Source organism: Apium graveolens, chromosome 7 (assembly GCF_009905375.1).
Source record: "Apium graveolens cultivar Ventura chromosome 7, ASM990537v1, whole genome shotgun sequence".
In the NCBI taxonomy this organism is placed as follows: Eukaryota; Viridiplantae; Streptophyta; class Magnoliopsida; order Apiales; family Apiaceae; genus Apium; species Apium graveolens.
Genome location: NC_133653.1, coordinates 79,262,481 through 79,276,329, shown reverse-complemented (window position 1 = coordinate 79,276,329; position 13,849 = coordinate 79,262,481). Strand labels below are relative to the sequence as shown.

The 13,849-nt window shown below is 38.6% G+C and overlaps 2 non-coding genes across 2 annotated transcripts; one reads left to right on the top strand and one right to left on the bottom strand.

Moving 5' to 3' along the window:
* Positions 1–5,623: 5,623 nt before the first annotated feature.
* On the top strand, positions 5,624–5,730 carry LOC141675899 (small nucleolar RNA R71). Its single transcript, XR_012556526.1, has one exon. It is a non-coding gene; the product is annotated as a small nucleolar RNA R71 (small nucleolar RNA).
* A 6,960-nt stretch (positions 5,731–12,690) lies between these two features.
* On the bottom strand, positions 12,691–12,797 carry LOC141675680 (small nucleolar RNA R71). Its single transcript, XR_012556321.1, has one exon. It is a non-coding gene; the product is annotated as a small nucleolar RNA R71 (small nucleolar RNA).
* Between the last annotated feature and the right edge of the window lie 1,052 nt (positions 12,798–13,849).

The window sequence follows — 13,849 nt, the reverse complement described above, 5'->3', positions numbered from 1 at the left end:
TTCCAACTTGTTCTCCCTAACTTCCTCTGTGCCTTCATTAATTACCTCAATAGTTTCCCACATGTGTTTAGAATTTTTACAGTTCATCACATGTCTGTTCATCAAGGGATCAAGGGAATCAATTAATATTAATTGAAGGCTGGCATCCAAGGAGGCTTCTTCCTTCTCAGCATGAGTAAAATCTTCGGGCTCTTTTGGATAGGTTCTAGCTTTAGTAGTCACCACACCATCTATTATTACCTCCGGTTCAATAACCATCGGAGTTTTTATACCCTTCTTTAACAAGTTTGAATATTTGGGATTTGCAACTTGTAAAAATAATAGCATCTTCTTCTTCCACATGATATAATTCTCTTTATCAAATTGTGGAATTTTAACGGTTCCAACTTTATGTGAAGTCATTATGAATTTTTGAATAAATAAAAATTCAAGGAGTTGAAAAATCACAAAAGTCTACGATCTTGATTTGTTCGTTAATCAGAAGGCTCTGATACCAATTGTTAGGTCCTAATGTGTTTGTAGAAGGGGGGGTTGAATACAAACAGTACCAAATAATCGAATAAATGCGGAATAAAAAATGAAACAAAATTCAAGTTAAATAAAAATATTATTAAACTTGAAAGGTGTTACAATAACTGTATCGATTACAAGGTATTAATCTCAAATCAATTATCACAAATCTAGAATAAATTCGACATGAACTTTTTCTATTTTTGTAATAATTAGAATCAAATGCTAAACGCGATTTGAGATTAAGTTCTAGGGATTTTGATCCGCTAGATTGTTACACAAGAACAAGAGAATGATTTCTAGTTGATTGGATTTAACTTTGCAATCTAGAAATTGATCTTGAATTAAGCAAATAAAAAAATTGAATGTTTCAGAGGCGGCTGCTTTTTCTTTCTGTTTGTTCTTGGCTTCTATTTTTTCTGGATGATTGAGTTGCTGCTGCTCTGCTTCTTTTTTAATCAACAGCCGAATAGAATTGAACTGGCATGACAATCCTATAGCTGGCAAGACTTTCGGTAGGACAATGGATTGAACTAGCAAGACAATCTGAATGAACTAGCATGACAATCAGAATGAACTAGCAAGACAATCATCCTCCTAGTGTAACTTTCGGTGAGACTATTGAAAATGGCCTAGCATGACAATCGGTATGACAATCCTGATTGTCATGCTAGTTCATTTTCAATTGTCTTGCTGATTTAATGCAGATTTTAATCCAATTAAAATTCTGAAAATCATTAATATTAATTCAGAATTAATTAATCAATTAATTCAATTAATCAATAAATTAATCTTTGCAGATATAATTTATTTTCTTAATTAAATTATATGACTTAATTAATTAATAGAGAATTAAAACTAATCTTAAGCAGCAACCATTCTTCTGAAAATCTTCTGATAATCACAGTCAATAATGAATCAATTCCACCACTTCAATGTTGACACTCGATGTACTGTCTGGTTCATGAGTGACTAACTTCCGTGATGTTTCTTCATGTCTTGACTTTGATACTCTGATTTTCTTCAGATTAAATCCTTGTAATTATCTGATACCCTGACGAGATCTCTGTCACTTGATTAAATCCACAATCTTGATTTATATCACTGAGGCATGATCAATTTCTTGAACTTCTTCCAGTGAATTAATTCCTCAAGTCTGTAGATGAACCTTGTTTCTGAATCCTTTGACAGATATTACTTTGCGAGATCTCTCTGACGGTAGATCCACTATTTACTTATTACATTCTTATTTGAGTTGAGTTGAATCCTCGAATATACAAATAGGCTATGACATATGACTTACAACATCTCATCCTTCCTTGACAAATTTCCCACTCTTTGGAAATGATCACACCTTAAAACAAACTGATGAGCATCCTTGAACAAAGTAGGCCAGAAAAAACCTGCTTGCAGAATACGAGCTGCCGTCTTCTTACCACCATAGTGTCCACCATAAACCGTGGAATGGCAGTCTCGTAATATCCCCTCCGTCTCACAGAACGGGATACATCTCCTGATGATCTGGTCAGCTCCCTGTCTAAACAAATATGGTTCATCCCACATATACCACTTCACCTCATGCAGAAACTTCTTCTTTTGAGCGGATGTCAAATTAGGAGGCATTATATTACTGACGAGATAGTTTACAATATCTGCAAACCATGGTTCTTCCTCCTGAATTGCAAACAACTACTCATCCGGAAAAGATTCATTGATTAACGTCCTATCTTGTGAAGTAGAATCGGGATTCTCCAACCTAGAGAGATGGTCAGCTACTTGATTCTCAGTACCTTTTCTATCTTTGATCTCTAACTCAAATTCCTGAAGTAAAAGCACCCAACGAATGAGTCTCGGCTTCGAATCCTTCTTGGAAACCAGATAGCGAATAGCTGCATGATCAGTGAATACTGTTACTTTCGTACCAAGCAGATAAGATCGAAATTTCTCAAAACCAAAGACTATAGCCAAAAGCTCCTTCTCAGTAGTGGTGTAGTTCAATTGGGCACCATTTAAAGTCTTACTCGCATAGTAGACCACATGGAAGAGATTTTTCTTGCGCTGTCCCAGAACTGCACCTACCGCATAATCACTTGCATCACACATCATCTCAAACGGTTCTGTCCAATCTGGTGCTGTAATAACTGGTGCAGTGATCAAACTCTTCTTGAGAGTCTCGAATGCTGCCAAACATTCATCATCAAATTTGAAAGGCACATCTTTCTCAAGTAAATTGCACAACGGCTTAGATATCTTTGAAAAGTCCTTGATGAATCGCCGATAAAAACCCGCATGACCAAGAAAACTACGGATTCCTTTCACAGAATTAGGTGGGGGGAGATTTTCAATGACTCCCACCTTGGCCTTGTCCACCTCCAGACCCTTGCTAGAGACCTTATGCCCAAGGATAATGCCTTCACGCACCATAAAATGACATTTCTCCCAATTGAGCACCAAATTAGTTTCCACGCATCTTTTGAGTACGGCGCGCAGATTATTCAAACATTCATCATATGAGTGTCCAAAGACGGAGAAGTCATCCATGAACACTTCGACGTTATTTCCAATCATGTCAGAGAATATAGCCATTATACATCTCTGAAAGGTGGCCGGGGCGCCACATAACCCAAACGAAACTCTGCGAAAAGCAAACGTGCCAAATGGACAAGTGAAGGTAGTCTTTTCCTGATCCTCTGGTGCAATACAAATCTGATTATACCCGGAATAACCATCCAGAAGACAAAAATACTCATGACCCGCCAATCTGTCAAGCATCTGATCAATAAATGGAAGAGGGAAGTGATCCTTCCTTGTGGCTTTGTTCAATTTTCTATAATCCATGCATACTCTCCATCCTGTAACTGTTCGAGTAGGGATGAGCTCATTCTTTTCATTTGCGACCACAGTGATACCTCCCTTCTTAGGTACACATTGTACGGGGCTCACCCACGAGCTGTCAGAAATAGGATAAATGATGCCTGCATCTAGCCATTTCAGAATTTCTTTCTTCACCACCTCCTTCATGATGGGATTCAGTCTTCGCTGCTGTTCCACAGTTGGCTTACTACCTTCATCTAGCAGAATTTTATGCATACAATATGAAGGACTTATCCCCTTGATGTCTGCTATGGTCCATCCTATAGCCGATTTGAATTCTCTCAAAATTCTTAAGAGCTTGTCTTCCTCACTACCTGAAAGGTCAGATGAAATAATAATAGGTAACGTAGATGAATCACCTAAAAAAGCATACCTCAAGTGCTCAGGTAATGGCTTGAGCTCCAAGGTAGGTGCTTCCTCTATTGATGGTTTGAGCTTCCCTTCAGCGTTCTTAAGGTCAGAAGTACCAAGAGATTCAAATGGTATGTCCAGCTTTCGCTTCCAGGGAGAAGCGTTCAGATATTGTAATTGCTCGTTGCTATCTTCATCATTGCTGTCAAAATCCCCCACTAAGGCCTTTTCCAATGCATCAGACATTAGCATGTGATCGAGTTCCGAAGTAACCGCAGAATCAATCACATCCAATTTTAAGCACTCCTCATCTTCTGTAGGGAATTTTATTGCCTTGAATACGTTGAAGGTCACATCCTGATCTTGGACCCGCATAGTAAGTTCCCCTTTTTGCACATCTATCAAGGTACGGCCAGTAGCCAAGAAAGGCCTTCCCAAGATTATGGGAATCTTCTTATCTTCCTCAAAATCCAGAATAACAAAATCTGCTGGAAAGAAGAGCTTATCCACCTTGACGAGCACATCCTCAACTATGCCCCTTGGGTAAGTAATGGAACGGTCAGCCAATTGTAGCGACATGTATGTGGGTTTTGGATCAGGCAGATCCAGCTTTTTAAATATCGACAACGGCATCAGATTAATGCTTGCTCCCAAATTACAAAGGCACTTGTCAAAAGTCAGATTGCCAATGGTGCAAGGAATGGTGAAGCTTCATGGATCTTTCAGTTTTGGTGGTAACTTTTGCTGCAGAACAGCGCTGCATTCTTCCGTGAGAGCAACGGTTTCAAGGTCATCCAGTTTCACCTTCCTTGAAAGAATAGTCTTCATAAACTTCGCATAACTGGGCATTTATTCCAGAGCCTCAGCGAAAGGTATATTGATGTGAAGTTTCTTGAACACCTCCAAAAACTTCCCGAACTGTCTATCCAGCTTTTGTTGCTGCAATCTCTTAGGAAAAGGTGGTGGAGGATAGAGCTGTTTCTCCCCTGTATTAGCCTCAGGCAGAGTGTGTTCAACAGTAGTCTTCCTTGGTTCCGCCGCTTTCTCCTTTTGCTTAGATTCTTCACCTCTAATTTCAGCTTCTACTTCTTTTGCCTTTTCAGCATCAGCTACTTTTCCAGACCTTAAGGTAATAACCTTGACTTGCTCTTTAGCTTCCTTCATGCCTGGTACTTCCGTGTCACTGGGAAGAGTGCCAGGTTGACGATTGAGCACTGCATTGGCTAATTGACTGATTTGATTTTCCAAGGTCTTGATAGAAACTGCCTGACTCTTGCACAACAGCTTAAGTTCCTCAAAATCAGCACTAGTAGGTGCAGCTGCACTTCCCTGTTGAGGATATGATTGCCTTGTAGCATACTGCTGTGGTTGCTGGAATCCAGGTGGGTTAAACTATTTACTCACTCCTTGCTGATATGGTGGCTGAATAGCATTCTGATTATTCCCCCAGCTGAAATTTGGATGATTTCTGTTGTTAGGATGATAGGTCGCTGGCACAGGCTGCTGTTGTCGCTGATAATTATTCACATACTGAACAGATTCGTTGACAAGAGAACACTGATCTGTAGCATGAGAACCTGCACAAAGCTCACAAACCATAGCTATTTGATTAACTCCATACGTAGCCAGATAATCAACCTTCATTGATAGCGCTTGGAGCTGGGCTGCAATAGCGGTGGCTGCATCAACTTCCAGAATACCTGCTACCTTGCCTGACGTCATCCTCTGAGTTGGGTTTTGATGCTCATTTGCAGCCATCGTCTCTATAAGATTATACGCCTCAGTATAGCTTTTAGCCCATAAGGCGCCTCCAGCTGCTGCATCGAGCATGGGCCGAGATTGAGCCCCCAAACCATTATAGAAACCAGTGATCACCATCCAATCCGGCATTCCATGATGTGAACATTTTCTCAACATTTCCTTGTAGCGTTCCCAAGCCTCGCACATAGATTCTGTAGGTTGCTGCGCAAACTGAGTAAGAGCACTCCTCATAGCAGCAGTCTTTGCCATCGGATAAAACTTCACCAGAAACTTTTGCACAAGATCTTGCCATGTAGTGATGGACCCAGCTGGTTCAGAATGTAACCAGTCTTTAGCCTTGTCCCTCAGTGAGAATGGGAAAAGCCTCAACTTGATAGCCTCATCAGTCACGCCATTATACTTAAAAGTGCTGCAGATCTCGACAAAATTCCTTATGTGCATGTTGGGGTCTTCAGTTGCCGCTCCTCCAAAAGAAACAGAATTCTGCACCATCTGAATAGTACCCGGCATGATTTCAAAGGTGTTAGCTTGAATAGACGGATGAAGGATGCTTGACTGAATGTCATCAATTTTAGGCCGAGAAAAATCTATAAGAGCTGGATCAGCTTGAACAATACGATCTCCCATGTTTACTGGTTCTTTCTGCTCAGTTCCTGAATCCGAATCCTAAAAATCTAACTTCTCCGGAATATCAAGAACTTCGTCTGTCTCCTCAGCTGTATCTAAAGTCATCTTGCGAGCACGAGAACGAGTTTGCATAAACGCTTGCTAAAGTACCTGAAACACAACCGGAAAAAATAAGTAACTACTACGTCCTAATCACTGAGTCCTAATGACCAATGATGGTAAGTACATAAACTAAACAAATACGCCGAGTCCCCGGCAGCGGCGCCAAAAACTTGTTAGGGCGAAAACACGTGCTAATATTCACGCAAGTATACGCGTTCGCAAGTAATATATAATACTTTCTAGTTCGTTCCCTCAGAGACTCAGACTAAATTATTGTCTAATTAAACTCACTCACCAATGTATGATTACTTCTCAATGTTAAGATACTAACACTTAAAATTGTTGATTAAATATTAACTATAATTAACTACTTAATTAATCACTTAACTAACACTTCAATTTATCAATAATAAAACACTCATGAGATCACAACTTCATTATTACTTCCTTCTATAGCCATTGTTATTACCTTTAGCATGTGACAGTGATGATATTAATCGAATAACACGAAACTGATAAAAGCCAACTTTCATTGTACTAATACCATTCTACCAAGCATCCACAATTAAGATAGAAGTTGAATAGTCATCAATTATGTTGAGTTCCCATATGTCTACAGAAATTGACAACACAACGATTTAAGCACAAGTTATTCCCTTTTGATTACATGGGGCAAATAAAACTGTTAGAGTTACCCACTAATCATGCACAACGTACATGAACCTATGCTAGCATGGCAAGTTCTAAATCTCAAGATCCACCGTCGCTTCACAAGAGATTAATACCCTATCTTATATGTTCGCGATGCACATAAGACGAATACGCACAACCAATACTAGATATCATGCAATCATCACATACTAAAGTATTAAACAATTAACTAAAGAATTCCATAATAAATCCGTTGCAACCCCATGATCACGATTAGCCCACAATAGCACTTATCGTCATCATGGGTTCATATGAAATCATGATAAACAAACACAAAAAAATAATAACTAAACTAATTATATTAAAACAGATACGTCACAAGAGTAGATAAGTTCAAAGCAAGAAAACTAGCATCCAACGTTACAACGAAACAAGAATCACAAGAAGATATGCTTCCTCTTCGTTGCGATGTGCTAAATCGGTCTTCTTCCTTATCTCCTTTCGCTCCTTGCGTAAAAACACAATCTTCTTCAATCCACACTTGTGAAAACGTCTCAAATCTACTTATATAATAGTCCCATAAAACTCAGATTACATAGAAGTGGAAACCAAACAGAAGTAGAAGTCCTAAAATAATTTATCTTTTTTCCCGACCCTGCGCGGTCGCTCAGCCTAGCTGAGCGGGCGTTCAGCTTGCTGCGCGGCCGCTCAGCAATGCTGAGCGGGCGCTCAGACCTCTACTGGAAAAATTCTGATTTTGTTCCATTTCTTCGCCGTAATCTGCCCATTTCTTTCCTCTCGCAATGGTGAACACATGCCAAGGCTTATTCTTGATGATTCCTCCCCCGAAATGCAACTAAAACCCTGAAATGTATAAACACTAGAAAAACGCATCAAATACACAAAATACTTGATTTCAAGACACCAATTTAAGCCATTTTAATACGCTCTAAGTGGTATAAAATACCACTTATCAAACACCTCAGAAGAGAAGGAGGATTGTTTTGAGAGATGAGTCTGATAGTGAGGAACATGTTTCTACATCAGACCCTGTTATAAAAGAAGCTGAGAAAGTTCCTTCTCAGAAGGATTCTGGAATTGGGGGATCTAAGCTTCTCAAAAGGCTTAGAAGAATGACTTCTGCTGAACCTCCCAAGGAATCCCCATCTTCAAAGAGATACAAGAAACAAAGAGCAAAAAGGCCAGTTTCAGATGATGAGGAAGCAACACCTAAGGAAGGAGAACAGGAATCTCTGATCTCACAAGAAAAGGAATCTGCTCAAGCCCCTGCTTCTCCATTAACTCCAACTAATGAAGCAGCTACTGAAATGGCTAGCACACCATCTGTATCTCCTGTTCACCAGACTGTATCTCCTGTTGATCCAGGCACAAGTGCTGAAATTGATATCCAGAACTTGGTTGTGCCTGAAGTGCTTTACTTAGAAGCTCCAACAACAACTCATCCATCAACAACACCTGTTACTGATGCTGCTCAAACTCCAGAACTATCTACTACACCTTCTCTGCATCTAGATGCTGATGATCAGAATATAGGTGAGCATCAGGATATGGCTGTTGATCAGAACTTGGAACCAGATCAGCAATTAGAGGATGATGCTGAAGCCTCAATTGCTTCTCATACTGTTATTTTATCAGAAGATACTGATTATGTAAGTTCTGATGCTGCAAATGCTGGAGATACTGGTGATGCTGCTCCAAATGCAGATGCTGATGAAGCAGGTTCTTCAGGACATGCACCTCATCAAACTGTTCTTAAATCTGAACTAGTTAAGAAGTTTGTCATCAAAGAAGCACCAGTGCCTTGGAGTGAAACTCCTGCAGGACAGGAGTGGACTAAGGAATGGAACTTAGTTACCTGTGTTCCATCTGCAAAGAATCTTGCTGAGCACTTGACAAAAGCTGATGAGATGTTAATTACTGATGATTTCAAAACACAGCTTACAGTCACTGCATTGAGTACTAAACATTTACAAGGTCTCCATTCAACTACTCATGCAGAGATACATAAAATTCAGGAAGAATTAATGAAGCAAGAACAAGTTCAGAAGATTGATAAGAAAAAATTCTTCCAACCTACCTTTGACAGAGTTGCTTATATTTAGAAGACTAAATAGAAACAACAATCTCAGATTGATGATATTTTGAAAAATCAAGCTTCTCAGCAATCTCAACTTAATGAAATCCAAGCCTCAGTGGAATTGCTTGTCTCTCTTCTCTTACCTGCTGATGCCAAAAAGGGGGAGAAAGTAATTAAGTCCAAATGCAAAACTGATAAGACACTGAAGGGGAAAGATGATGAAAAAGATGACCATGGAAACTTTGGAATGGGTAAAGGTCATAGTCAAGGTAGAGGTTTCTCATCAAGAAAAGCTGAAATCACAAGTCACATGACAAGTTCTGATGCTGGCAAAAGAATTAGTTCTGCTACTGGTAAAAGGATAAGTTCTGATGCTGGCAAAAGAATTAGTTCTGCTATTGGTAAAAGGATAAGTTCTGATGAAATCAGGAAAAGTCAAATCTAAATCTGAAGCTTCTGGAGAGTTTAATGGAAGAAGAAGCCAGACTTAAATCAGGAAAAGTCAAATCTAAATCTGAAGCTTCTGGTAAAAAGACACTTCCAAAACTCAAAGGCATTGTGATATAAGAAAGGATAAATCCTGAAGCAACCATGGCTAAATCACAACTGCAGATAGATCCAAGGTCCAAGGGCAAAGAGAAAGTTGGTGAACCTATCAAGGTTTATGTGTCTCCTGTGAATGAAGAAATTACTGATGAAGATGATGATCTTGCTCTGACTTCAAGAAAAGTTTTTAAGACAACCTCTGACATGGCTCAAGTTGTTCAGAGTCAAGAGATAGTAAGTTCTGATATTTCAAAGAAGCAAGTAACCTCTGACATAGCTCAAGTTAACTTGATATCAGAAGATAAATCAAAGACACTCCTACCAGGATTCACTAAAACAAAACAGACTCAACCTTTAAAGACTACTGCAAGTGGTTTTGAAGCACGAGTGGTTACTGGAAAGGAAGCAAGAGATAAAACTGGATTGGGAAGTGCTGATGAAAGAAGAATACATAACACTACCAATGATCCAACTTCCTTAAGTGAACCAGGTATTGGAGCAACTCCTGAGAGATTGAATCAACTGGAATCTGTACAAATGGTTTACCATACCTACTTGAAAGAACACATCTTGTTGTACTTCATGATAGATGGTAGGGTTTATCATATAAGGGAAAATGCCATTCCATTGAAGTATTTTGAAGAACTGGAGCACGTATTATTCTTACTTCAAGTGAAAGACAAAATAACAGAAAGTGTTGCAAACTATTTGAAGAATCAGATTCAGAGACAGAAAAGGGTTTATTCTATTAAGTCTGACATCACATATCTTCCAAAGTACAGAGATCATAAGGGTGATATAGTTGAAATGAAGCCCAACACTGCCAAAATTATAACTACCTTTCTGGTTACAGGGCAGTGGAATTCAATCTTGAGTCTGATAAGGCATATTTGATCAGACTGGATCAGGATATAAGAAAATCTAGAATTAATGATCTCAGGGCTGCAATCTTTCAAATTGGTGAAGATACTGCAGAACTTAAAGATGCTAAAAGGAGGATGATTGATGAACTCAGATATGCTGAGAGATGTTTGTTGAAGAACTATCTCAGAACAACTCCTGACATCAGAGAGATAAGAAGATGAAGCCAAGTCAAGATCTACAACTGCTTAAATTCTGATGTGAATACAGACTGGAGTTATTATCAGAAGTTAAAGACTGGTAAAGCTTTAAGGACTGTAAGTTGTAGTTATCTAGTCTAGTTCTCATGCATCTGTACTTAATGTTTTTGACATCATCAAATATCTGTTAAACTTGTATATTATGCTAATTTACAAGTTGGGGGAGATTGTTAGATATATTTGATAATGTCATGGCTAATATGATTTATGTTTAGTTTTCAGATCTTACTTAAACAGGATAAATCAGTACTTACTAGAAGTCAGGACTTAAGGATATCAATACTTATATTATCAGGAGATAATCATCAGAAGATGGATATCGAAACTTAAGTACTGAAGGACGTTCAGATAAGGACAACAGCTGATTAAAGGAAAGAAGATCGAGACAAACATAAGAAGAGATATGCATGAAGAAGGAATTCTATGAAGAATAGAATACTTGGAAGAAAAGATATCTGATTGATATATTTTAGGAAGCGGAATTATATTCCATATCAATTAGCGATTATCTTGTAACTGTGTTGTATATAAACACAAACATAGGGTTTACACTATAAGTGTTATCATATTCGAGAAGATTATTCATTGTAACCCTAGCAGCTCTCGTGATATTTGTTCATCACTGAGAGGTAACAGTTCCATACTGTAACAGAGTTTATTATTTCAATAAAGTTTGTTTTCTGTTACTTGAGTTATTAAAGTTCGATTTGATTGTACTATTCACTATATTCACCCCCTCTACAGTGTTTGTGTGACCTAACAACTTTGGATGCTAGTTTTCTTATTCGTGAACCCATACTCTTGTTTCATACTTGGTTTATTATTTATTCAGTATAAAGACTACATTTATTATACCATGCTTTCATCAGAACCTACGTTGATGATGAGTCCGATTATGGGCTAATCGTTATCGTGGGGTTCTAGCGGATTTATTTATGGATTTCTTTAGTTAATTTGCTTCAATGCCTTAGTGTGTGGTGATTGTATGATAACCTATTATTGGTTGTGCTTATTTGTCTTATGAGCGTCGCAATCTTATAAGATAGTATGTTAATCCTTAATAATGCGAAAATGAATTTAAGGCTTTAGAACTTTCCATGATAGCATAGGTTCATGTATTTGTTATGCATGATTCGTAGGTAATTTTAACCATCTTACTTGCCCTATGTAATCACGATAGATAACTTGTGCATTAAGCCGTTATGTTATCAAATTTTATAGACATATAGGGTCTCAATATAATTGGTGTCTCTTCAGCTTCTATCTCTTTTGTAAATGTCTGATAGTATGGTATTCGTACAATGAAAGTTGGCGTTAGTGTCATCACCATTATATGCTAAGGTTAAGAACGAAAAGGCTATTGAATGAAGTATTTAATGAAGTTAGAATCCCATATTTGTGTCATATATTATTCAAATCTCTTTAATCTCTTAGTTAATGTTCTCTAGTATAATTCTCAATAGTTAATCATAGTATAGTCAAAACCCAAATTATTATTCGTCTTAGCATTGAATAATAGCCATATCATTGTTGTATAAGTGTATAAATCACAAAGTTAATCAAACCAGTCCCTGTGGGAATGAACTAGAAATAATTTTATATTACTTGTGATCGCATATACTTGCGTGAATTATTAGCGCGTGCTTAGCGACTAACAAGTTTTTGGCGCCGCTGCCGGGGATTGGGTGTTGCTTTTTGTTTATGTGTTTGTCATCAGTGATCGTTAAAGTTCATTGGCTCGGACATTGTTACTTACCTACTCTTTTTCTTGTCGTGTTTCAGGTACTCTAGCGAGCGTGTATGCATACGCGTTCACGGGCTCGTAAGAGAACTCTGGATCAAGCCAAGGAAGAAACTGCAGTGGTTCGAAGGGAAGTCTTTGAGGACGAAGAGAAAGTTGAGGAACCAGCTTTAATAGAGATGGGAGATCAAGCAGAAATTCCTAAGGCTTTGATGGACTATTCTCAGCCTAAGATCAATGATATTCAGTCAAACATAATTATAAAATGGAGAATCTCTTACTCAGTTTGCACAGTTGAGGAACCAGCTGCAATCAGGAATGCTCTTACTCAGTTTGCACAGCAAAATGGAGAATCTCTGTGTGAGGCTTGGGATCGATATAAGGAGATGCTAAGGAAGTGCCCACACCATGGCATGCCTGATTGGATGATTATAAATTGTTTCTATAATAGTTTGGGCGCTCAGTCTAGACCTATACTCGATGCAGCGTCTGGTGGAGCCTTATGGGCCAAAAGCTCTAATGAAGCTTATGAGTTGATTGAGCTAATGGCAGCTAATGAATACTAGAATCCTACACATAGAATGTTGCAAGGCAAAGTAGCAGGAATTCTGGAAGTGGATACATCTATTGCTACAGCTGCTCAACTTCAAGCTTTGACGATGAAAGTGGACTCTTTGGCTAATTATGGAGTTAATCAAATCACTAGTTTTTGTGAACTTTGTGCGGGGGCATATGAAACTGAACAGTGTGCTATTTCTAGCGAATCAGCTCAATTTGTGAGCAACTTTCAAAGATCACAGCAGCAAGCTCCAACCACTATCAGAATGCGGTACAACAATCTTATCGGCCATACACAGCAAAGCAGTATAACCCTCTTAGGTTTCAGCAACCGTAATATGCCCCTAGGCAACAACTTCAACTTCAAGAGTTACCACAAGCTAATGAAAAATTTGAATTGGAGGATCCGAGGCTCATGTGCAAGAGCCAAGCTATTCTTATCAAGACCTTAGAGAATCAGATTGGGCAGATTGCTAATGCATTACCGAATCATCAACCTCGCATGCTTCCAAGAGATACTGAAGTGACAGGAAAGAAGGAAGCTAAGGTGCATGTTAAGGCAATTATATTGAGGTCTGGTAAGGTTGCAAATCCTGTAAAAGCTAATACTCCAGAATTTGAAGTTGAGGCTGAAGAAGAAGAAGTGCAGAAGGAAGCAGAAGTGGAACCAAGAAAGACTACTGTTGAGCACACTCCTCCTGAGGGTAATACAGGGGAGAAACAGATCTATCCTCCACCTCTCTTTCCTAAGAGGTTGCAAAAGAAAAAGTTGGATAAGCAGTTTGCGAAGTTTCTGGAGGTGTTCAAGAAACTTCACATCAACATACCTTTCACTGAAGCTCTTGAGAAAATTCCTAGTTACGCGAAGTTCATGAAAGGTATTCTCTCTAGGAAAGTGAAGCTTGATGA